This window comes from Phacochoerus africanus, chromosome 11, assembly GCF_016906955.1.
Source record: "Phacochoerus africanus isolate WHEZ1 chromosome 11, ROS_Pafr_v1, whole genome shotgun sequence".
Classification (NCBI taxonomy): Eukaryota; Metazoa; Chordata; class Mammalia; order Artiodactyla; family Suidae; genus Phacochoerus; species Phacochoerus africanus.
The window spans coordinates 25646922-25672223 of NC_062554.1; the positions used below are offsets into that span (position 1 = coordinate 25646922).

A 25302-nucleotide genomic window follows, 5' to 3' on the forward strand; every position below is an offset into this window, starting at 1 on the left:
TCCCTGCCTTGCCTGGCTGCTGTCTCAAGCCCTAAATAGTACAAACACTTCTACATCCCTCTGAATCACTGCCCATGGATGGCTGTGGACCCTTCCACCCCAGACTTTCCCTTCCCAGCAAAATGTTTGCAGTAATAATTGTGCTGCCTCGCTAACTGTAGAAACTAATGCCGGAGATGCACAGGTCTCCTTTAGCAAAGATGGATGGAAAATTTCTTCAAACCTCATACACAGTTTTGGGGGGTTTTTGTTTTGTTTTTTTAAACTCATGCATATCTTCAAGTCTAGTTGTTGGAAACTCATTAGCCAAAAAAGATCCCCAGCGTAGGTAAGCACCACCTCACAGTTCAAGGTAAACATGCAACCACATGGTGCCTAAACTAATAATGAGAAAGCCAAGCTAACAGTAATTGATAAACATCTCGATTCCTAGCAATTAAAAGCGGTCACAAATTCAAGACAGCAGTGACAGTGCATTTTTAGAGTGCCATTTCCAAGATCTATGTAAAATCTGTGGCCTGTATAAGTCCATGCTCCACGGGAGCCTAAGTGGTTATATCCGCATACAACCTAGGCACATCCTCCTGTATACTGTAAATCACTTCTAGATTACTTCTAATACCTAACACAATGTAAATTCCATGCGAATAACTGCTGCTACGTGACAAATTCAATTTTTGCTTTCCGAAATTTTCTGAAACTTTTTTTTTTCTCCCTTCCAATCAAACTGTATAGAAACAGGCAACTGCTGATCCTGGCCCACATGGCGCAGCTTCCGGACTCCTAGTCTAGATCATAAAGAGGGACTTAGATTCCACCATAACAAATGCGATGTGCACACGAGAAGACATGCACAAAGTCTGAAGGGCGGTGGTGGGTGGCACTCTGATAGTGAGACTTGGCTGAGACCAAGAGATCAAAGATCAAAGAAGCTGTTTTCTTTCATAAGCCATGTGACAACGATTCCCTCCTTGACCAAACTCTAATCGGGCTCCTCTGAACCCCTTTTCAATTAGCCCTTGACTTGTAGACTTCCATCTTGATTTAGTTTTAGCAAGAATCCTGCTCGGTCAGCTGAGCACTAACTCCCCCTCCTCCGTATCTGATCACCCAAGATAACTAATCCCGGTTCCTCAGTCTCCACTCTGCCCCAGGTGAAGTCTAATCGCCCTGGCCTGCCTGCCAGAATTTTGTTGGGCTGGTTTAGCCAGAATCAACTCATACCCAGATGTTTCCTTACAGCAATTTCTTTTTCCTGGAATCTTTTCTTCAAATATTTTCAATCTGTGGTTGGCTGAGTCTACGGACAGAGAACCCAAGCATACAGAGGGCGGACTGTAATTCAACACCAGAAACATTTCAGCAACTTATGATGATGCCCTTGGGATTATCAGTGGATAGCCTGTAGCCATACCTTAAACGTGGGATGTTGAGCCCCACACCCGCAGGAACTGATAAAAAGGTCTTGCGTGGCTAAACCGGATCACTGCCATTCAGGGGAAGCCTAGAGAAAGAATCCCTACTGTAAAATCAAACCTGATCCAGGATCCTCAAGTCCTTCGGGGGTGTTCCACTGCAGGGTCTGACCCTGCCCACCGGTCAGCCCCCAGCCCAGCCCACGCCTCCAACTGCAGTGGCCACGACAGTCCTCCTCGCAAGCCCTCTGGGCGCGCCGTGCTCTTGCTGACCTCTGGGGGCCCCATCTGTGCTGCTATCTGAAAGGTCCTATTCCACGTCTTTTCTCCCTTCCACCTGGCAAACTCCTCCTTCAAGACCCACCTCAAGGGTCACATACTCTTGAAAGCATTTCACAACTTTCCAGTCCCCAAGGTGAGGAGGGGCTCGTCTCCGTGCTCCCACGACACCCGGTAACAAACTCCACCACAGCGCTCACCGCGCTGTACTGAGATCCCCTCACTGGTGATTCCCATGACAAACTGTGCCCGTGACTCATCAGAGCAAGCCACCGAACTGGCATCATTCAAAATTCTAAATATAAGGCCACATACAAGTTGTCTTAATTTGAGGCTATGGTGCACCAAAAATAAAGTGGAATTTCAGCATTCCCATTAGTTACCTCGAATGGAAAACCCGAGAAGGGAGGGTGTCCCTGTACTAAGAATCCCCTTTCAGGAGTTATTTGTGTGTGCATGGCCACACCCACCAACACACACACACACACACGAGCAATACTCAAGATGAAGATGAAGAAAGCACACAGACATCAAGATAGGAGAAACATCTGTAAAAAGGAAAACTGTGCGCTGATATTTCATTTGCTTTTTTCCTCTGTAGGATGTCAATCCTTTCTTCTACCGGCCTGCAACCAAGTTTTACTCATGATTTCCTGAGCTAAATATGTGCACATTGTTATGTCAAAATATTGGGGAGGGGAGGCACTTGGAGAATAGCCCGGGTATTAGAATTTTAGTCGATTACACACTGGTGATTTACTTCTTAAGGCTTAAAATGAAACAGTGGTCCATCTCTGCATTCTGAGAGTTGCTGTTCTGGGGTTTGGAGGCCCACGTCACTCCCTGTACCACTTCCCAGAACACCGTCTCCATTCTAAGGGCACCTCCGCGAGCCTGACGGTTATCGTGTTGCACTTGGAAATCAGAGTCACCACGGTCGGCCGAGGACGTCAAGAGAAAAGGGGGAAAGTGCCTCACGACCTCCTCTGCTGGGCCGTCAACAGCGCTGTGGGATCTCCAGCCAGGGGCTGCCAGCCACCTGCCCTCAACCCCATGGGCCCTTCTGGGCACATCCCTGTGCAGGAAGAGGTCACTGACAGGTTTGACCAAGGGAAACGAAATGGTATGACAAGGCTTTTTAAAGATCACTCTGGGTCCAACGCCAAGAGCAGAATGGAGGGAGAGGGGACGAAGGGCAACCAATTCAAAGGCCTTTGCGTGGACTGACGAAAATGATCATGTCGCGGGACTTGAGAGACGAACACGGGAGGGTGGCAGATGAGTTCAGGAGCTGCCTTATGGAGTGCCGTTGTGGCTTACGAACCTGACTGGTAACCATGAGGACACACGCAGGTTCAGTCCCTGGCCCCACTCAGTGGGTTAAAGACACAGTGTTGCCCTGAGCTGCGGTGTAGGTTGCAGACAGAGCTCGGATCTGGTGTTGCTGTGGCTGGGCTGTTGGCAGGCAGCTGTAGCTCCGATTCGACCCCTGGCCTGGAACCTCCATATGCCGCGGGTGCGGCCCTAAAAAGAGAGGAAAAAAAAAAAAAGATCAGCTTTAGGAGAAGCTCCTTTAGGACTTGGTGATTTGGAGGAAGAGAAAGGTGAGGGTTAACAGACGTCTCCCCAGATTCTGACTTGGAAAAAGGGAATGAGCAGCTGCGTACCTTATGGGGTGGGAGGGGACGTCTAGGGAGGGGCCGTGGTAGAAGGAAACCAAGAGTGAAACGTGGGAGCCACTTCAGTGACTGTTATCAAAGGTATAACAGGAGTTGTTCCAGCCTGTCTGTGCCAGCTCACAGTGGGGTGACCACATGGGGTCAGCTTGCTCAGCTGGGACCCGTGCAGGCTGCTTCTCAGATGACCTTGAGGAGTAAAGCAGATACGGCCTTGGGGCTGAGAAAACAGTCATGTTCAGAGTAAAAGGGGATTTGCAACCCACCACCAGGGAAAGTGAAGTAGGATTTGCAACCCACCACCTGTAGGACGTGAAATAGTGTATTTTCTTCAATTCAAGCATCATAACAGGTCTGCTGATTTCCTGACACTGATGTTTTCAGTGAGTCCAGTCTAGATACCAGTAGGAGGCTCTGGGTATCTAGTCTTGTGCCCCGATGGTTATACCACAGACGGAGCATAGCTGCCACCCCGTCCAGCTTACTCCAAGTTAGAATCACCCCCAGGAAAATGTTCATCTGAGGTGGAACTGACACAGAGGAAGGTCTCTCTCAACACAAAGACCAGAGGAGACAGCCTGTTGTGAAAACAATGACTCACTGAAATCCCATCCTGCTCTTAAGTTACTATGCCTCCTTCTGGGCCAGTACCTGGTTTCCCATCACGCGATGGGTCTACTTTCTGCTATCAAAGGACAAATCAAAATGTCATTCAACAATCAGCCTTCTAATTAAAAGTTGAGCCTTTTTTTTAAAAAATCGCATTTAGCTAGACAATTCCACACGGCAATAAAGCACTGCGCTCTGCCGCCTCCATGGATGGAACCTTCTGCAGTTCTTTAAAGGAAAAGCCAGGGAAAGAAAATCATTAGATACCTCTAGATTAAGCTGCTTGAATCCCTGTTAGAGTCTTCCCATGTGCTCACAGAGTAAGACAGCACAGCATTCATGTAAATTAATTAAATTTCCTGCATTTAAATAAGCCCTAACAAAAACAAAACTTCCAAGACTGCTTGGAAGGTCTCGGGCAGAAGAGATCTTCTTTTTCGAGACAGCAGCCTGGCTGGCGGTGGGAGAATGGCCTGCGTCAGACCGCATCACTCCACAGCAGGTGGAGGCTCCCTCCGCTGGGACGAACACGGGAGTGGGTGAGAGACAGAGCCCCTGGTTTGCGACAGCAGGAGCAGCTTTCAAGGGGAACGGCCAAGATGGTGCAGGGGAGCGAAAAACCAGGCGCCATGCACATTGGTGACGTGGCCTCACATGGGACAGCTGAGGATTGAGGCAGCTCGGAAGATCGTATGGGTAGGTGGGTGGATGGATGGATGGGTGGATGGACGGATGGATGGATGGATGGACGGACAGACAGATGGATGGAAAAGGGGGCCTGTCATTCAGGAGCTAGGAGGGGCCACAGCCACAAGCATGACCAAACTCTACCTCGTGTAACCCCACTCAACCCCGACTATGGGTAGGTGGGGGCAGGCGGGGAGCCGAGCTCCCACCATCACTGGTTTCCTCACCTGCCTGTCACCGCCCTTCCCCTCCAGCCTCGGGTGACTGCTCTTCACATGGGCCCAAATTGTCCATGAAAAAGAAAAACTAGATACAAAAGCTTAGCTATTCGCTTCATTTCACCAACAGCCAAAAGATAAAGGACACCCAGAGAAGATCAGATCCACAAATTCTGATGAATACTCAAAGGACAGAATCGATATGAATGTGACCCCTAGGACAGGCCCTGCAAGGGCGCAGTGATGGAGGTACAAAGGGAGTCCACACAGGAGCTGACTGTCTAGAACGGAGGCCAATTTATTGCCCACTCAACAAATGTTTACGGAGCATCTACTACGTCTGAGGCACAATTCAGATAGACCCTCAGGGAAGTGATTGGGAAAACAGGCAAACAGGCAACTATTCATCAAGTGTGGAAGGACCGTGAGCGGGTCCCAGAGAAGGAGCCCCTACATTCGATACAGCCTCGGGAGAAGAGTCCGAGGAGGGGCACGGAGGGTAACGTAAAGCCCATCAAGATACACGCCAGTAAGAGAGAGAGTGTCGCGGGGGTTCAAAAGCAGGAGAAATCACCGCCAGCCTAGAGAGGACCCACAGGCCCTCATTTCCAGGGAGGCAGCATTTGACAAAGCCCTTGTGATGACTAGGAGCTCGGCCAGGCAAAGGAAGGCACGGTATCACATGGAGAACCGGGCGTGTTACACACAGGGACAGTAATCTCTCTATACATGGGTTGGGCAGACACAAATTCACTGCTGTTTACCTTTTCTTCAGCGTTAAGAACTGCGTATCAATAGTTTCAGCAAACTGATTTCCAGTGAAGGCGACCCGGATTATTCCTGTTGAGAAATCAGAAGAAGAGGCATCATAGGTTTGGTGCCACGACCCTCCACAGACCTCTTGTTTTGGGACATCTCTGCCAAGGCCGTGCCTAGAGGGCAGGCACAGGCTCCCCTCCCCCAACGGACCGGCTTGGGGGTGGACGCTTGTTACCATCAGCCACACTGCCTCCCTCCCTTCTTCCCTCATCTGAGAATAAAGACATGCAAACGGAGGCAGGCAGTGTGAGCTCTGATGCAGAAACACACACATGCATGCACGCATGCACACACACGAGCAAGATGAGCAGGACCACTCCAGCTCCTGCACTCCTGGGATTCCTGCAACAGACCCTCTGCTGACTTCAGCTGGCATGAGAGCATTTCTGCTTCCTGGCAACCTAAAATCACTGATTTAAAAATCAAGAGATCCAGGGTTGGGACTCGAAAAACAAACACAAGTAGAGGGTAGAGAAATAAAGGCTTCTTTGACAAAGCCTCGGGACACATAAAATAAGTTGTGAGAGTGACCTGGGCCTCTGGACTACTGTCCCATCACATCCGAGAGGAAAGAAAGCGAGACAGTGAAACTCAGAGAGTAGACCCAACACATAATTCATAAAACCTAGTGGTATTAAATATTAAGATCAAGACCCAGGGAAAAGGGGCTTTTAATATGGGTATTATCCAGAACAAAACAAAATAAATCAGAATTTCTATGAAAACAAAGCTGGGAGACTCTGAAAGTGCTTTAGCAAGCGAGCAACAATGGAATAACTATACAATGCCTATATTAATAAAATGAGATGTGTAATAACTCAAAGTCATGTTGCCTTTTTTTTTTTTCCCGGTCTTCATAAATATTTTGCTTACTCGTGGTTGGTGGGTCAGCAATTAGTGCTGGGCTGGTTTTCCTTCTGGTCTTACCTAGTTTACTCGCTACACTGGCTACAGTCATCTAGTGGCTCAACTAGGCGGGAATGGTAGACCAGATGACTCAGCGCACATGCTAGTGATGGCACTGTGTGTGTTGCCTTCAGTCTACTTTAGTAAATGTGAACACTTTTTTCCTGAGCTCTTGAAAGATTTATGCCCACTCTTCCCTGGACCTTTTTCTCCACTGGTTATTGGTTCTTGAGCGGATGAACCACGAACTCACCTACAGTAGAGTTTTGAGACTCCAATCCTCTCGAGTCACCTTTCCTAGAGAGCAGGATTTTCATGAGTTCAGAGATCAGGATGTGTCAGAGGGAGGGGTGGGAGGCAGGGCTGGAAAGGAGAAGGGTCTTTAGGGGTCTGAATGCCAAGTTAAGTTGGATGGACTTTATTCAAGCAGCAGAAGAGTTCAGATGACTGTGGGCTAATCCCATGTTCTCTAACAGATAATTACCACTCTAGAAATGTAGAATGTTAAAACTGGGCTGCAGAGGGAAAACAGGACCCAAATCACACAGACGAAAGCCGTCAGCCGGAAATTAAGTGGACTGCAAGCTGTGACCTTTACCCTTGACAGGGTGCTTTGCCTGCTGCTCTTGGCTCATTAGCAGCAGCAAAGGTTTCACAGGTATCCGCCGGCTCCTGGGCCTTCTAGGCAGCTCGGGCTCAATGGAGCATCGCTTTCACTCTACAGGGTACAGAACAGTGACAGGGAAGCCAGCTGGCCTGCAGAACAGGCTCAAGGGCAGCGATTCTGTTCGCTCACCCCAGACCTGCCCCAGGAAGCTGGTGTCCCATCCTGTCTGTCCATTCCAAGCAGCAGAGGCACCTGTGCTCTAATCTTGGCCCCACTTTCTCCTCACTGGGGCTCAGCTGCTTTGTCCAAAAATCCAGGGAGGGAGACAGGACCAGGGGCACTCCAAGGGCGGTCTGCAAACCAGTGCCATCCACCACCTCTCTGCTGCTGGTTCACAACACAATAAGCACAGAAATTAAGAGCAGCTCAGAAGCTTTTATAGTAGGTGACACTGCTACACAGCCAAGCACACAATCAGTGGAATTGCCTTGTTGAACAGAGCAGACTAATGTACAAGTTTCCTGCAGACGCTATCATAAATTACACAAACAGAGCAGCATGAAACAATAGAGATTTATTCTTTCACAGTTCATGGGGCCAGAAGCCTGAAGTCAAGGTATCGACAAGGCCACAGTCCACCCAGAGACTCCTGGGGGGAATCTGCTCCTTGCCTTTTCCAGCTTCTGGCGGCTGCTGGCATACCTCCGCTGGGGGCCACATCACTCGTCCACTGCACTGCCTTCCGTGTGTGCGTGTGTGTAAAATCTCCTTCTTCCTCTCTGCTACACGGATGCTTGTGGCATTTAGGGCCCACCTAGATAACCCAAGATGACCTCATCTCAAAATCCTTCATTACATCTGTAAAGACTTTTTCCCAAATAAGGTCACATTATTTGAACACAGCCACGGCAACTGGTTTGGATACAGCTGAATTCGTGCGTGCGTGTGGTCAGGTGTACATGACGTGCCTGTACACGCATATCGGTTCACTACTGGAGAGGAAAAGAAACCCACCACCCTGCCTTTCACTCACCTGGGACCCCAGCTCTTCCTCTGCAGCCCAGAGGCCCAGGCTGGGCAAGACCAGACTGCAACGGGCACCCCCAGGAAAGGAAAGGAGGCTGACAGGTGGCAGGGGTGCGAGGGGCAGGTGCAACTGTTCCCTCAGCCTTCCCTAGGCTGGCCTCCCACCTTATCTGGCAGGAACTGCTCCCTCCCTGTCCTATCTTCCCGCCCCTAAAATGCCTTTAGTTGTAAACTGATTACACTGATTTGTTTTTTTGGTTCAAGTGTGCCTCCCTCACCCCATCAAATGCTCAGAGCTTTCAATGTCCAAGTTTGAGAACAGAAACAAAGTTGTTTTATTAAAACCCTCGTGTACCAAGCACTGTCCTGCTACTCGTATGCCCTCTCCCCTAATACCCAGCCCTGTAACCTTGAGAACATTCAGGAAGTTTCCAGGCTTCATAACAGGATGGAGGAGGTACTTGGAAACTTGACAAAGCAAAGATCTCATTTCTCATCAAGTTTTCTTGACTTGTAAGAACACTCCCTGTTAAAGCAAGTACTAGGTTGGGTCCCTTTGCTATGTCACATTTCAGCCATGTCAAAATATCAAAGAATGTTTAAAATGGTAACAGTCCATGCAGGTATGGCCACAGCAAAACAGGCATTCTCATCATTCAGCTACTGGTAGGAGTACAACAAGCATGATCTTTCTGGGAGCCATTTGGCAATTTCTTATTAAATGGCTAAAAATTGTATGCACTCTTTGAGGTTGTAATTATTTTCAGAACTCTACACTAGGCAATACATCTGAAATAGGGACAAAACTTAATGCACAATGGTATCCATGGTGGTGTTATATATAAGACAAAAAATTTGAAAGTAATTTAGCCAACAAAAAGAAATGATTAAACAAGCTATGTTAGAGTCATGAATAAAGTTTTATGTAGCTATTTAAATGACATTTTACAAAGAATCTCTAATAAAAGCAACCACTACAATAATAGCTATTCCTCAGATGGGCCAGGCAGTGTCCTAAGCTTATTAGGTGCTTTGCATATATTAACCCTTTTCATCCTTAGGCAGGTAATACTGTTATTGCCACTTTACAGATCAGAAAATGGAGGCACTAAGAATCAAGACACTTGCTGAAGACCATCCTGAGAGTAGGAGACCCGCACTGGGGCCTGAACCCACCTAGTCCGGCTCCAGAGTTCATCCTCTTGAATCCTGTAATAGTCTGAATAGTGGCCCCAAGGAAAACAGGTCCTCACCCTGGAACCTGTAAATGTCTCCTTATATAGAAAGAGCATCTCTGCAATTGAAGAATCTCGAGACTAGATGGCCTTGATTATTGGGTGGGCCCTTGATGCCATCACAAATGCCCTCACAGGAGAGACAGAGGGAGATTTCACACACGCATAAGAAATCCACGTGAAAACAGAGGCAGAGACTGGGGAGAGGAGGCCACCTGCCAAGGAATGCCAGCAGCCGCCAGAAGCTGGGAGCGCCAAGGAACGAATTCTCCCCTGGGCCTCCGGAGGGAACACAGGCCTTACGCCCTGGTTCAGACTTCTGGCCTCTACCTGCAGCCAGAGTGAATACATTTCTGTGGGTTTTTTTGGTTTTTGTTTTTGCTTTCTGTCTTTTTGCCTTTTTTCTAGGGCCGCTCCCGCGACATATGGAGGTTCCCAGGCTAGGGGTCTAATTGGAGCTGTAGCCCCCGGCCCCACATCACAGCCACAGCAACGCGGGATCCGAGCCTCGTCTGCAACCTACACCACAGCTCACGGCAACGCTGGATCCTTAACCCATTGAGCGAGGCCAGGGATCAAACCCACAACCTCATGGTTCCTAGTTGGATTCATTAACCACTGAGCCATGATGGGAACTCCACATTTCTGTGGTTTTCAGCCACCCAATTTGTGGAAATTTGCAGCCACAGGAAAGTAATACAAACTCCTAGGCTGTGCTGCACTCAATGCAAGTGAAAATATTCATATGTTAAATGGGAAAAGCAGAAATCAAAATTTATACACAGTGATCTTAATTATGCATATCAAAACGCATGCAAATACAACAAAACGTTCTCTAGTGATTATCTCTGAATATTAGAATTATGGGTAATTTCCAGCACTGTGCTTCTTGATATTTTTCCAAATTTCTACAATTAATGTGAATTTCTCTTACAAAGAAGCAGAAAAAAAATTTTTATTAGCAACTCATGGTATTTCTGCAACTCTTAACTCAATCACAAAAATCAGAAATCAAGAAAACTCCTTAAGAATTTTCTCAAGCCAGTCTCAGAGCAACACCTGGAAAACCAGCCACCCAGAAGCATCCATTCCCTAAGGGACTCCACTCAGCCCTGGGCCTCGCCGAAGGAATTAATGCCGTTGAGGAAGTTTCAGGGTTTGAAACAAGAGGATAATCTGAGCTGGTGCATGTTTTCCTGTCGATCTATCCATATGTGGGGGTGGTGTGGGCCCCACGCCAAGAACCAAAGGCACTGGTTAATAAACATGGAAAAGTTCAATTGCTCCGTGGGTGACTTCACAGAATGAAGCACCGCGGTCAACACCGGCTTAATCTTCTTACCGAAGCACTGATGCCAAACCCTTGCTGGTGCACAACCCTCCCGCCACCACCTGCAGTCAGAGGACCAGAGGCCAATTCTACTGCAGCGACATCACATCCCTTGATTACATGTTTTCACATAAAGAGTGTACTAACATTTTCCCGCAATGTATAGGCAGCACCGGATCAACACAGAGAGGAGGATGTGCTTTGCGTCTGGTTTTGCACAATGGAAAAGGAATGAGTCTGGGGTGCCTCCAGCACGGGCCAGGTCAGAGCCGTGGAGCATGAAAAGCATGCATATGGTTTTATCCAGCGCCCCCCAGGACAAGGCAGCGAGCTCAGACACCGGGACCACAGCGTGGAGTTTATTCTTTAGTCTCTGAGCACATTTATTCACTCTTCATTCAGCCAGTCAACATATACAAGCACCTACTATGTGCCAGGCACTAAGAGGAGGTTGGCTCCCATCGCCAACACGCTATATCTCAGATGATATGGCTGAGCAAACAGCCCATACTTTCACCGAGCTTCTTCATCAGTCCTGGGTCCCAGGGGTGCCAGCAGTGGCAAAGGGCTGGAGGAATACCTCAACAGACCCAGCAGAGCTTTAAAAATGGAAAAAACAGGAGCGTCCGGAAACGAGTCTGATTAGCATCCCTGAGGACACAGGTCACAGATGCGGCTCAGATCTCAGCAGAGACTGGGGTGTAGGCCAGGAGCTATAGCCCCAATTTGACCCCCTAGCCTGGGAACCTCCGTATGCTCCGGGGGCAGCCCTGAAAAAAAAAGAAAGAAAAGAAAATGAAAAAACAAAAAACAAATGGTTTAGCACTGTTTACAGTTCACCTTCCACATCCGCAAGTTCCCCATCCATGGATTCAACAAAGAGCAGGTGCAAAATATTCGAAGGAAGAAAAATAATTTCCAGAAAAGTTCCAAAAAGCAAAACTTCAATTTGCCACACACTGACAACTACTTACACGGCATTTGCACTGTATTTACAGCTACTTACACAGCATTTACATTGCATTTATAACTACTTAAATAGTGTTTACATTTATTAGGTATTCTAAGTCATCTAGAGATGATTTAAGTACACAGGAGGATGTGTGTAGATTATATGCAAACACTACACCATTGTGTATAAGAACCTTGAATACCTGTGGATTTTGTTACCTACAGGAGTCCTGGACAACCAATCCCTCATGGATATAAAGTGCTAACTCTACTGTCCACATAACATTGACATAAACTTGTAATTTGGGGTGATCAATTGATGGTATTTGAATCTCCCTACTCCACACATACAGTATATTAACATTTTCTCAAAACATGTTTTTGTTTTTGTTTTGTTTTGCCTACCATTGTATGCCTAAATCTACCAAGTCTAACCTCAAGAGGCACTCTAAATATCTGAAATATAAATTAATGTCCGAATAAACATAAGTAATCAATTTCCTCATCTATAAAAATAGAAAAGCCAGGCTACACAATCATTTCCCAAAGTCTAAGGAACCTAATCTCACAAGACAGGCCAAGAAAAGAAGGCTCACATGGTATCTAATTGGGGAAATACCACATTCTACAGCCTCCCAGCCCCCCTAAAGCTTCACAATTACATTACATAAAGAATATGAGAGGAGTTCCCATCATGGCTCAGCGGTAATGAACCCAACTGGTATCCATGTGGGTGTGGGATCGATCCCTGGCTTCACTCAGTGGGTTAAGGAGCCGGTGTTGCCGTGAACTGCAGTGTAGGTCACAGACGCTGCTCAGATCTGCCGTTGCTGTGGCTGTGGCGTGGGCCAGCAGCGGTAGCTCTGATTCAACCCCTAGCCTAGGAACTTTCACATGCCGCAGGTGCAGCCCTAAAAAGGAGAAGAAGAAAAGAATAGAACATGGGAGAGCCTTTCATTAAAAACCTGTTTGAACCTCTCAAATCAGCTTAACCACAGATGCCCACTCATGCTTAACACTTGCTAAAGACCAATGTTCTAAGGAAACCCTGAGAAAATACTAACTAAATTCTTCATTTGTTCAAAAACCATGTATTAGGCCCTTGAAGTAATGATATAATGATGGAGATAGCTGCCATTAAACAAGTTACCATTTCATAGTCGCAATACTTGGTGCTCCGCCACCAAAGTAAACATGAAACCCACCTCACAGACTACAGTCTACTGGAAGGGACCCGTGAACACATGAGTACAAGTGGGAGTAACTGAAGTGACAGAAACACACACACACACGTATACACGTATACGGATGGCTGTGGATACACGCACAAGAAGGGAGAGGCAGTGAAGGAGCGATCCAGGCAGATGGGAAGCAAGAGAGTCCAGAATGTGAAGACAAGTGAGTTGGATCCTATCCAGTGGTTTTCAAAGTATGGTCCGAGACCCTCTCTGACGGTGTAGCCGGGAACAAACTATTTTCAAGTGTGTAACGTGTGCACTAATGGTGCAGAAAACTGCTGCTGCTTTAGCAAAAATCAGGGCAGTGGCATCTGACTGTATTAGTAGTCAGCGTATTCTCTGCCACCAGACTTGCACGGTTAGAAGAAAAAAAGGTCCATCTCCCCTAGGAATGTCCTAATGAAGCAGTAAAAATTACTAACTTTATTAAATATTAACCTTGAGTACACATCTTTTTAATATCCCATGTGACAAAATACGAAGCACTCATAAAGCACTTCTGCTACAAGCCAGAGGATGGAGGCTGCTGGGAAGAAAAAGCACCGAGCCCCAAGCTGAATGAGCCACTCTTTTTCACCCAACACCATTTTAACTTGAAAGATTGACAAAAAACACTATGCTTTACTTGGATTTGGGCACTTTTAGAATGAATAAAGTGTGAGCTTGTTATATCAAAGACAACTGACAGTATTTGTTGAAGATAAATTTGAGCTTTCTAGCAAAAATTAAAATTCAGAAAATACACGTATTGGCTGCCATGAGCTTTAGAGCATCCCCATACTTAAAGGCTTTCATGAGGGGCATTAACAAATATGATGTTTTCTAAATGAAAATATTACAAAATGCTTTTAGATCCTTTCAAAGTCCAAGATAGACATATATATATATATATATATATATATATTTTTTTTTTTTTTTGCCACACCCTCTGCATGCAGAAGTTCCAGAGTCAAGGATCGAAGCTGCGCCACAACAGCAATCCAAATCACAGCAGTGACAATGCCAGATCCTTCACCTGCTGAGCCACCAGGGAACTCCAGACCAACAGAATATGAAAAGTTCATTCACATATGGTCTTGGAGTCTACGCCGCAACAGATCTTTAAAAAACACCGCTTGTCAAGCTCTGATATTTCAAAGACTATCCACAATTAACCGGAATGGAAATGAAACCATTCCTCCCTTTTCTGACTACATATCCATGCAAGGCTGCATCTTCTTCATACAGTTGAACCACCACCACATACTGCAACAGAATGAAGGCAAAAGCATGTATCAGAACCCAGCTGTCTTTCATTAAAGTAGATATTAAAGATATCTGGAAAAAAGTAAAAACACTGTCACCCTTCTCATTAAATGTACTTTTGCTTTGGAAATAGTTATTTTTCATTAAGTGTTGTCTGTGTTATGCAATGGGTTTATTTATTGCTATATATAAACTAATGTAATGAGTATTCTTAAATCTTTTCCATTTCAGTTTCTAAGATTGTAAACACTGCTGGATATAATCCGCACAATTTAAAGTTCTTTGTGGACCTCACTAGTCTTTAAGAATCGTCAAAGGAGTCCTGGAATGAAAAGTCTAAGGAACGCTGGTGGGGGGTGGAGGGGAGTGGTGGTAGGGGAGGTGGGGGGTGAAGGCACCCGGAGAGGGCCAGCAGTGTCCCCCACACTGTGGTGGGATGTCCGCAACTGATGTGACAAGATCCAATGAAAGCGTGTGGAGCACCGAAGTGACAGGGACAGATCTGCCTTCTAAAGAAAAAGCAAGGATGCCAAAAAGTTGCCTTCTGCACCATGAGCTATGATTTTAGAAACAAGTCAGTCTGATGGGCAGTCAAGCTGCAGGACACCAACGGTCTATGATTACCATCTAAAAAATGAAATACAAATTTCTATAAAAGAGCACGAACAGAAAAGTATTCAAATTTAATGACAGAAGGGAAAGAAGCTAGACTTGCAACGGGCCAGCACTGTGCGAGACAGGGGAAGTCATCAGTACAAAGTACAGAGTTTGAAAGATCCAAAGATACCAAAATCGAGATACATTTTGGGCAAGTCTGAAAAATAAAAATAGAGGCACCAGCAAAGTGCAGTAAACTGCAGCAGTAAAGAGGGAAAATGAATGCAGCCCAGAGAAGACAAACAGAAGCCTTTAGAAGTAAAAAGAAGTGAGGAGGAGAGGAAATCAGTTCCTATTTCCACAGCCTGCGCTCCATCCACTCCGCCACAGGGAGCGGGGCAGCGGGGGGTGCAGAGGGAGGAGGAAGCACCTGCAGAGGAAGGAGACCCCGCAGGGTCCACCACGGGGATGGGAACGCGGGGCTGGACAACCAGACCACCCCCCACTCCCCATCCGATTCGCCGGGCAACAGTCTCACCCAAGAAAAGCCGGATCACGCCAATCAAGCATACAGACCGCACAGAAAAGGCAAAAGACCAGCATTAAAACTTGCTCTACAAGGAACAGTCATTATTTTCTAAGTTAAAAAACAAAACAAATCAATAGTCTAGTTGTAGGTAAAATGAGAATGGTGTCCTATAAAGAACTCAACTGGAAGAGCCTGGCAGGTTTCTGCCTCCCTGGGCCTGTTTCCTCCTCCACAAGGTGAGGGGCCGCCACCAACCCCACACGTGGCCGGGAGGCACGGGAACCAGGCACGCAGCTGTCGAGCGGGGCGGCTGCTCGGTAGACAGAAGCCATGACCATTATCACTGCAGTCACGACATCAGGGAACACAGGTGTCACCACATCACTCTAAGCCAGAGAGCTCCCAAGGTCAAATACTACGGTTTGAAAAATCACCAATATGTGAACTTAAAGAAGGAATCAGAATGGCTTCGGCCCAGGCTTACGCTCACTCAACAGAGAGAACTGCCCTTGACCTTGTGGGCTTGTTACCACCCGGGCACAGACGGCCTGTCCAACCCCTAAGGGACATGCCAAGCCCAAGGAGACCCAAGGAAGAAGGGAGAAAACGCCAAACTTCCTGAGCAGCCAACCCTGCTCCCATGTAACTTTCACACACAATTTATCTCCCCTGATTGTCATGATCAGCCAGAATGTGGGGGGCACCCTGTCCTCACCCCCGTCTTATGTCTCAGGGCCGAACTGCAAAGAAGTGGGGAAGCCAGAGCCTCTACCTTTTGACGTGGGGCCCTGGACTCTTTCACTAAGCTGCCCACCCCCACAGAGGTCTGAGGGCCCAACAGACGTGGGCCGGCAGCTCTTCATCCAAGCCTGACATGAGACTCTGCCCTTCTTCACCACGCATGGCCAATGAACACCCAGTAAGCATCCACTGACAGGCCAGCCACTCTCCCCGGGGCTGGGGCTGCAAGCCAGCCGCTGTGCCCCTGGCCCCGAGACAGGCATCAAGTGGACGAGGCACTATTTCTTTAGGGATGCAGTAAGTGCTGGGTACCTCGGGGCAGGTCACGGAGGGCCTGAGCCTGAGAGGTCACGGGAGCACAGGCAGGGGCTCCAGCGGGTCTCAAAGCCCATGAGCCCGGAAGATCTGCGAGGTTCAGGAGGCCAGCAGGACCAGGCTGCACAGCCCTGTAACCACACAGACTGCAACCTACAAGCCTGGGCCCCACCTCAGAGGAGCAGCTGCATCCAGTGTGCACCGAGAGGAGCATGGCGGCTGCAGCTCAGAGGTGGGGAGGGGAAGGAGTAAAGGTACGTGTGTCAAACAGAAACCCTCCAGCTTGGGTTGACCACAATTTGCAGACTGAGAAAGACACTTTGCTTTGCAACCTAGTGCATTACACACAGTTCCCGAGGGGCTACCAGCCTGACATCCCCTGGGACCCCAGCCAGCCCCTCCACTTCCCTGGGCCTCAATCCTCTGCTGTGAGTCAGGAGTAATAACGGCAATGCCACGGGCCTCAGTCGTTGCGGGGGCACAGTCAACGTATGTAAAACCTTTTGTGAGGTTAATCTTTTCCCCTGAAACTCTTCTTATGCAAACACGGCTTTCACAAAATAAAACTCAACCATACCATGTACCCTGTACTCTCACGCTTTCAAGTCTCCTCTTTCTTTCTCTCTTTGCCTCCTTCTCTTTCTTTTCTTTCTTTCTTTGCTGGCAAAGACCCTCTAAATGAATCTCAGACCCTGGTCACCTGGCTCTCGAGCTCCACCTGGAGCAAACAGCTTGGACTTGGGGGGTGGCAGTGGGGGAGAGAGATGTGATGGGGGCTGATGAGTTACAGGGGAGAGGGGACAGGGGGAGGGGGGATGACAGCACCGTTTCTGAAATGGGGAACCCAGCGGGGAGCAGGTGTACATCTGTGGGAGGACAGGCACAAGTCAGACTTCATAGTCTAAACTCCCTGCCCAGAGGAGGATTTGGGTGAGGTGACAAAAGGAATCTTCACTTAAACTCTTTCCACCAAGCAGAGAGCTCACACCAGAACCGAGGCTACCGATACAGAATGTGTTTTTCCACACAGTGCTGGGGAGGTGAACAGCCTTTGTGACTGATGGAGGACCTGGGGACCTGGGGCTCCCACCAAACGTCTTTTCTCATCTGACCAACATCAAGCACTAATCACAGTTAGTTGGAGTCCATCAGTCTGCCCATCTGTTTCCTCTACTAAGTGAACTGCCCCTGGGGCCGGGACCACCCTGGCTCACCCATCTTTCTACTCCCCAGGCCTCTCCAGCCTGCTTCCCTGCCCGCTGTCTCTAGGAGGTGCTCAACTCAACAATTTAACGTGATAAAACGGAAAAGGCCATATAAGTTCAGGAAACTAAAATAAGCCAGAAATGGAGCTCCCCTTGTGGCTCAGCAGGTTACGAAACCTCACACAATGTCCATAAGGATGTGGGTTCAATCCCTGGCCTCACTCAGTCGGTTAAGGATCCGTCGTTGCCACAAGCTGTGGTGTAGGTCGCAGCTTAGTGGCTCTAATTCAACCCTTCCATATTATACTGGTGTGGCCGTAAAATGAAAATTAAAAATTTAAAAAGCAAAAAGTAAAATAATGCAGAACAAATAGGAGGGCAGAGGCAGAATCTGCCAGGAGAACTCTGGTCATTTCAGGATGTGGGCCAACAAAAGACCAACAAACTGTTCAGAGAGAAAAGGAGTCTGCACAACAACAGCAAAACTCTGGGACGTGCGATGGGCATGGACGGCTCTTTCTCATGAGGATCAGACGCACAAAGCAGGCCTGGGAGAAAATCAGGAAGACGAAGGGAAAAGAAAACAGGAAGAACGAGGCATGATGTGTGTACATCATCTGGCCTCTTCCAAGGATCACCCTGGATGTTTAAGGCGTTACGTCCCTTCCTTCGCTACTTTTTCCCACCAGCTGGAGGCCCCTGGAGGCCTCTCTGTTTCCATTCTCCGCCACCTTCCAAGTCCAGCTCCTTGCATGTTCCCTGTTCTTCTTCATGTAGATGACTTGTTCCCCACACAGACAGGGACAGTATTAGCTGCCTTCTTATGTGTCCACCCCTACCCACTGCACAGAGGAGGCACCCAAGAGTAGCGGATTGATTTTAATACTGATTGATCGATTTGAGCATTAAATACCAAATTCAGATTCATATTTTCTAGTCTCACCCCCTTTAGTTGCAACTGCTACTAAAGCTGTCATTTTTTAAAGGTAACAGTTGTCTTTATTAAGCAACTACCATATGCAATGCACAACTAAGGACCATAAGGAGAGGATCTCCTACAATCTCTCATCTGCAGGGTTGGGATGATTATTTCCATTTTATAGATGACAAGACTGAGGAGCTCAAAGACACCATAGTGTAGTAAGTGGCCACATTAGGATTCTAAAATCAAGGCTACTTAATTCCAAAGCCAAATATGTGCAATCACTCTAAAATTTTAGCATGATTTTCCCCAGCACAGAGGCGGGAGAAGTGTCCATCTAACAGACTCCACACCCACACTCACCAAAACATGAGTACAGCTCAACTCAGAGAGCTTTTTTTAGGCCAGAGGAGACCATAATTTATCAAGACCCATTCATTCACTTCCTTCAAATACACAGGTCAAATCAAGCTTATTTTAACACCTTGACTTAAAAGAATGGAATGTGCTCATGGCATCATTTGTTTCTGAAAAAAATGTTTAACATAAACTAAGAAACCAACAACATTCAGAATCATCAAACCATTCGTGGCAGGTAGTTAATAAAATAACCACGCAACTTGGAGCAGCCTCCCCATCACCCAGGTTTCAGTGCCCGTCGCATTCGCCCACACTATTCATTTGAACATCCAGGTAACTGTGAGGCCACTGGTACCTCCTGCACACGTGAGAAAAAATGAGCCTAAGAAATTCAGTGAGTCATAGAAGGTCACAATGCCTATTACTCAGACCTTGTTATAAGCAACAAAAGAAAGCACCTCCGGAGTTCCCGTCGTGGCGCAGCGGAAACGAATCCGATTGGGAACCATGAGGTTGCAGGTTCGACCTCTGGCCTCCCTCAGTGGGTTAAGGATCTGGCATTGCCATGAGCTGTGGTGTAGGTTGCAGATGTGGCTCGCATCCTGCGTTGCTGTGGCTGTGGCACAGGCTGGCGGCTATAGCTCCGACTCGACCCCTAGCCTGGGAACCTCCATATGCCGCAGGAGCGGCCCCGGAAAAGACAAAAAGACAAAAAAAAAAAAAAAAGGAAAGAAAGCACCTCCAATGAACATAGGCACAAGAGCGACCTCACCGTAAGGGAGGGCCATCGAGCAGCTGGGACTCCCGGGGACCACATCCCTCTTCTTGCCTCTGCCCGTGGCTTCCTCCCACCCTGGGCAGCCCAGTATCTCCTCCAGACGGGAAACCAGGGCCATGGAAGTTCCAAACTCCCACATCCCTGGCTTCACCATTTCTGAGGAAAAGGCTCTTGGGCCCCAAGTTCAATTCTAGGTAGGTGCACTTAAAAGGATGTCTGCTCCACCTTCCTACTCCCCGGCCCTATGCTGCTTCCCAAAGACCTCTCTCCATCAATAGTGTCCTTGATCTGGCTGAGGGGCCCCAAAGTTTTACACCTTCCCTTTGTCATCTCCCCACAGGAGGCTGCTGCACGCTCCCTTTGGCTCAGGAGAGCCCTATTCTGTACTGGCAGCTCTGTAGCAACAGAGGCAGGGAAAAGCCCCATTTGAACATCCTAGTCCGTGGCTGCAATGACTGCCTTGCAGTCTCTAAGATACCCGGCCTCCTAATAAATTCTTCCACCTATGACACAGAGGACCAAGCAGGAACCACACATGGCAGGTCCCAAGATCTGACAGAGGAGCAGCACTTCCCCAGAAGAAGCAAGAAGGGAGGGGGGACCCGTTCCAAATGAAGGGAGAAAGCTTATTTAAGGCAGATTAAATAATAACAGTAAGTAGAAATCCTGCACACACAACTGCTAAGCCACAGCTCTTCCGACCCCAAGTCAGGCACTCCTGCTCGTCCTAACTCACAGCTGACTTGACTTAGCTAAGCACTAAATCGTGAAGGGACAACAGTTAAGCACAGCCAAGACATACTAAGTCGCTAACTGCGCAATAAAGATGCTTAAGTGCAAACAGAATTAGAAAAGAGAGATCAACGTCCCATTAGCATCCGAGAACATCCTCGACCTAGAGGTCTCCACGCCGCAGCCCAGGCTGGCAAGAAACCGAAACTGTGCTTCTTCATCAGTGAAAGTCAGACGAGCCTCCGCGTGCCTCCGTACAGCTGAGCGCAGGGGTCTTCCTGCAGACCCACGCCTTCTCAGTCCTCTCCTCCCCGGGAGGGTCCGTGCGGGCCCCGGGGATGACTAACGTCCCTTCTTCTCAGGAAGAAGGCAGGAATCGGAAACACAAACCCAAGTGGACAGAGATGAGCCCAGCAGCCCAATTCTCAGCACAGACTGCAGGGGCCAGGGCCCCAGGAGGCACCCTGAGTGTGCGCAGTGCTCAGAGGGGTGCAGAGGGGCCCGGGTGTCAGGGAAGTAAGTGGGTAGGAGGCACGGACCCCACCGCTGCCTTGTTAGCACCCCTACAACCCACTCAAGGACCTCTTCCTCCCTCTTTCATCTAATCAAACACGTCTATCGCCCGCACTACTGCCAGGCACTGTCCTTCAGGCTTACAAATAGTCTTTGTTGTCGCCGGCTCCCCCGGCTGCATGTGGTTATGGTGACTTTGAAAGGAACTGAAGAAGCAGGAGCTTTTGATCCTTTCCCCAAAGGTCTCGCCTAAACCTGGATGCCTGAACGCACCCTGTTGCCCTAGTTCCCGCATTCTGCTTCTCTCCCTGCACCGGGTCCCCCCTCATCCTGCCTCCACAGACCAGAGACCAAGGTTGATATTTATTGAGCGCTTGCCGAGCTCTCGCCTCCCGGTCTCGCCTGATGCTCACAGCCAGCCCTCTTTACAGAAAAGGGAGCAGGCTGCGGGGGCGGGCAGCTCTCTGGAAGAACACCCTGCTGGTGGCCGGCTGCACCGAGGGGCGAGGCCCGACCCCAGCCCCAGCAGGGGCTGCACACACCCTGCTGGACCCAAGTCAAAGAGCCTCACTGGAGGGTGACACCTCTGTGTTGTCACTGGAAAAGCCGCCCTTGGCAAGAACAGACATGGGCTGCCCCGTCACAATTGTTTTAACTGAGGTGGAATTCACATAACAGAAATTAACCAAAGTGTTCAATTCCATGACATTTAGGACATTCCCAATGTCATGCAACTACTGTCTATATCTAGTCCCAAAAGAAAATTTCTACCATTAAGTGGTCAATCCCCATGTTCCCCTCCCCCCAGCCCCTGGCAACCATGCATTTCCTTTCTGTCTCTATGGATTTACCTACTCTGGATATTTCATATAAACAGGATCATAGAATACATGGCCCTTTGTGGCTTCTTTCACCTGTCACATAACATTTTGTTGAGCCATGTTGTAGTATATATTTATACTCTATTCTTTTCATGGCTGCATAATAGTCCATTGTATGCATAGTCCACATTTTGTTTATCCATACACCTGCTGATGGACATGTGAGTTGTTTCCATTTGGGTACTGTCAACAGTGCTGCTATGGTATGGACATCTGCCTAAAGACCATGTACGTCTGTTTCAAATTCTTTTTTTTTTTTTTTTTCGCTTTTTAGGAATGCACCACAGCATATGGAAGTTCCCAAGCTAGGGGTCGAATGGGAGCTGTAGCTGCCAACCTATGCAATGCAAGATCTGAGCCTCGTCTGCAACCTACACCACAGCTCACAGCAACACCAGATCCTTAACCCACTGGGTGAGGCCAGGGATCGAACCCACATACTCATAGATATTGGTTGGATGCATAACCACTGAGCCACAGCAGGAACTCCCTGTTTTCAATTCCTTCACACATATCCAGGGTGGAACTGCTGGGTCCTACGGCAATTTTATGCTTAACTTTTTGAGGAACCCTTCAAAATATTTTGAAAATGTGAAATACTATCAAAAAAAAAAAAATCCAAAAAGACACTGAAAGCAAAATGCAAAACTTCAATGAAATTAAAGAAGTTAAAAAAACAAAAAAAAAGTTTCTCTATTCTTACCCCTTCTTTCATTAGGTTCAATTTGGGCAGAAAAAAACCCAAACAGTTCACTTGTGCTTAAAAGACCAAGAACACTAGGAAAAGAAAGCTAGATATGCAATCCTACCACATAATTAACAAAGACTGCCGTGTCTCCAAAATATTTTTAACAACAAAATCACCTCTAAGCCAGATGTCTGTCAAAACCACCTGGCTGGCTCTAGACTTTTGAACCAAAGAAAACAGCTGAGAGGACCCAGTGCAGGCCCTAAACTGGGAGGCTTTCTGTTATCAGTAAAGACTGGATGCTCTGCTCTGGCTGCATTTGCAGTAAAACCATTTTTCTCTTTGGAAAGACACAGCCCTCAGTGGAAAAAAAAAAACCAAAACAAACACTCTTTAAAAAAAACAAATCTTGCCATACCACTTGTCATCTGAAAAATGCAAATTAAAACAATGAGATTCCTCTACCCACCTATTAAAATGGCCCAAATCCAGAACATTGACAGTAACACCAAATGCCAGCAAGGATGTGGGGCACCAGGAACCTCATTCATTGCAGGTGGGGAGGTGGAGGACCAAGGACAGCTTGGGGGTCCTTACAAAACTAAATACACTCTTACCATCAATCCAGCAATCACCCTCCTTGGTGTTCACCCAAAAGATGTGAATGCTTATGTCCACACAAAACCTGCACTTGGATGTTTATAACAACTTTATTGATAACTGCCCAAACTTGGAAGCAATCAAGAGAAATAAACTGTGGTACATCCAGACAATGGGAATAACTCAGCGCTGAAAAGAAATGAGCTACCAAACCATGAAAAGACATGGAGGAACTCTGAATGTCTATTGCTCAATGAAAGAAATCAATCTGAAAAGGCTACATCCTGTATGATTCCCACTATAAGATACAGAGGAAAAGGCAAAACTATGCAGACAGTAAAAAGATCAGTGGTTGCCAGGGGTTCGTGGGGCAAGAAGGATGAACAGGCAGAGGACAGAGGATTTTCAGGGCAGTGAAAATACTCTGTATGATACCAGAATGATGGACACGTGTCACTACATCTGTCCAAACCCAGAGGATGGACAACACCAAGTGTGGATCCTAAGGTAAACTGTGGACTCTGGCAATCACGATGTGTCAAGGTAGCTTCACTGACTGTAACTGTACCACGGGGGGGTGGGGGTGTGCGCAGTAGATAATGAGGAAGGTTTATGCATGTGGTGGGGGCAGGTAGGAAGAATGCGGGAAATCTCTGCACTTTCCGCTCAATATTGCTGCAAACCAGAAACTGCTCTAAAAAAGTAATGTCTTCATTAAAATAATTTTCTGTCCATCCCTTAAAATGGTATTTCGAATCAGTTCTAAACCATGAGTGCTACTTTGGGAATGACGTGCTAGAAACGTAGTCTGGGACCAAGGGAGAGAGAAGCGAGCGTGAGAAGCAGCCCAGGGTGCACACGAAGCCTCTCTCTGCATCTGCTCCCAGCAGCTTTTAAGAGGCTGATAATCACCAATGAGTTTAGCTGGGAGGACAGTGGCAAGACGGGAATGCAGAGGGAGTGGACCAGAAGAGGACATATCGACACCTTTAAATTAAGTGAAGAAGAAAACAGCTCTCTGAAGGACAGAGTAAACGAACTACAAATGACAAAACTGACTTCTGATACCAGCAAGACACCAACACGACAGGGATGGCTGGCAAGTCAGGAAACAGGCAGGCGCGCTGGCAGCATTCGCCGGGCAGGTGTTCAATTAGGCAGGAAGTGGGTTGACAACAACTCAATTAATTCACTGTGCACGCCTGTCCCCAAGAACACAAAGATACACCTGAAATACCAGCGGCAGGCCAGAGCTGAACTCCATGGGCCCATTTTTGGCAAAAGTGGGGGCTAGCAAAGATGCAAGAACAAAAGATAAAATTATACTCAGATTAGCTCTGGGAAGCCCTTTAAAACCAAGGCCAGAAAGGAAACAAAACGAGAAGGTAGCTTACTATGAATCAGATGTCATTCCTTTCCCATGAATGGCTCCCCCTGGTTGCTTCAGATACAGGTACCCTGGTACCTGGGACTGGGGAACGTGATAAAGACAAGCAGACATGACTTAAAAACCAACAGCAAAGTGATGGGATCACCCTTATTGGTAACATCCCCTGTGTGCGAGGCTCTGCCAAGCCGAGACTTAACTCCAGCGCACCAGGTATACCTATGGTCTGAATACACTGCAAAGAACGTAGAAAAACATGAGGAGTCACGGGTGAGGCAAAGGTAAATACGTTGAGAACATAAAATCAAGGAAAGAAAAACAAAGGTTATCATATCAGGACCAACATCTGGCAGAAGATACAAGCGCTTAACAGAAAGTGGGACCTCACCCTCTTGGCAGCCAGCATCACATCCGTCAAGCCCAACAAAGAATAAAATGCTTGATATGCAAGGTGAAGGACTACAGCTTGGAGTGTGAAGCATCTGTACCACTCCTTTGCTTTAGGGAAAATAATACTGAGGTTCAGAGAGGTTGCACAACATATCTGGGACCACCAAGTGTTAACAATGGCAAAGCCAAGACTATACTCCTGGTCTTCTGGAAGGCCTTCCACTAACAATACTGAGGATGATGTTGATGATGATGGTGGTGGTGGTGATGCTGATGATGTGATGATGATGTGATGATGCTGATGATGATATGGTGATGGTGATGATGGTGGTGATGATGATGTGATGATGGTGATGGTGATGTGATGATGATGATGTGATGACGGTGATGGTGATGTGATGATGATGATGTGATGACGGTGAT

The 25302-nt window shown here is 47.6% G+C and overlaps 1 protein-coding gene across 2 annotated transcripts in view; it reads right to left on the bottom strand.

The window, feature by feature from the left end:
• SMCO4 (single-pass membrane protein with coiled-coil domains 4) overlaps window positions 1-25302 on the bottom strand; it is a 63335-nt gene that overhangs the window by 16590 nt on the left and 21443 nt on the right. For both annotated transcript variants that reach the window (XM_047752630.1, XM_047752629.1), the window contains exon 2: window positions 5649-5724. The gene's annotated coding sequence lies outside the window, so the exon portion shown is untranslated. The remainder of the gene's footprint in view (window positions 1-5648; window positions 5725-25302) is intronic.